Source organism: Gekko japonicus, unplaced genomic scaffold (genome assembly GCF_001447785.1).
Source record: "Gekko japonicus isolate JY-2015 unplaced genomic scaffold, Gekko_japonicus_V1.1 scaffold1626, whole genome shotgun sequence".
NCBI lineage: Eukaryota > Metazoa > Chordata > Lepidosauria > Squamata > Gekkonidae > Gekko > Gekko japonicus.
This window is the reverse complement of record NW_015161446.1, coordinates 49,335-50,766: the sequence shown is the minus strand read 5'-3', so window position 1 is coordinate 50,766 and position 1,432 is coordinate 49,335.

Sequence of the window (1,432 nt, the reverse complement as noted above, 5' to 3'; positions counted from 1 at the left end):
CCTGAAAGGCTGCCTACTGTCTTATGAACAAGAGCTTAGGCAGGTGGCAACTCAGGAGCCTTTTCCACCTCTTCTGGCACCAAAACTCTGGAACTCTCTCCCCAGGGAGATTCTTCTGTCCTCTTCTGTTGCCATTGCACATAAGTGCATGAAGACCTTCAGTGTCCTTTCCAATGTTCTTCCTTTCCAATGTTTTAGTTGCTGTTCTGTAATGTTTTTGTACATATTTTAGCTCTGGTTTTAGTTGTTTTAGTGATGTGTTTTTGTTGGTTTGAATAGTTTTTTAAGATATGATTTCATTCTACATGTTTTAATTTGCTTGCTGCTTTGGTGGCCTTTATGAGGGCAGACATGCAGGGTATAAATTTTGTAAAAATATATGACAAACAAGAAAACCATCTTTTTAAATCATACACATACGGTCTTCTGCCATTTAGGGGGGGGGGGTTTCTTTCAGCAGAGATAAATTTTTTTAACTAAGGTCAAAATATACTCAAACATATGTGTTTATAACTTTTATTCCCATAGGTTATTACTTGGTATACTTAAGAGTGAAAGCCTTCCTGATGGTTCAGACCCTAGGATTATCTTTATAATAATGAACTAGAAAATGACTCCTTGAGAAATAATTCTGCTTTGTAATGGAGAGCCTGTAGTCTTCTCCTTTTAAAAAAAAGTGGTGTTGAAAGAACTTTCAAGGTCGCTTGCAATAAGCATCATACACTGGGAGTTGTGCTTACTCTCCCATTGCAAAAAACAACAGTACAAGGGCAGAGAATTAATACCCCTGAAGAGACTGTTATTTCCCCATCTGGCAGGTTAGTTCTTTCGTTCCCTAACACCCACAGCAGTGGCAATCATGCAAACATGTAAGGAAGCAGCTTTCTTTCTACTTCAGTAGTTATGAAGTATATCAATATATATATTTTCCCCCATCCCAGTTGGGGATAAAAGAGCAGAGAAAATTCAGACTAGTGCAGAAATCGCTGTCTGGTTGCGAGTGTCTCTGCACAATGCCAGGGTGTTTTTTTTTTAAACTCAAGTCAAATCATTTTATACAAAAGAGGATTGAATGTTCTTGTACCTTGGAAAATCTGGCTGAGCACATTTCACGCAATAGCTCAAAAAGTAGATTTCTGAAGGAAGTGCTACTCCCAGGCAGGTGGGCAGAAACCTGTGTGAGTTGTCCTCCACGGTAGAAACTACAGTTGCTCAAGCAGCATCCGGCTGCGTTCCTTCTCGGCAAACGGCTCTGAACAGATGATTATTAGCCACATAAAAATGAGACAGGGGGAGTGCAAGCTGCTGACTTGGTGGCATTAAATATACAATGCTCAGCACCACGACGCCAAGAGCAATCTGAAACAACCCGGGTAGGATCCGTCCTCTTCCCACCTCCGCTCGTAGAACTGCAGATGCGGAGGATCGCTGG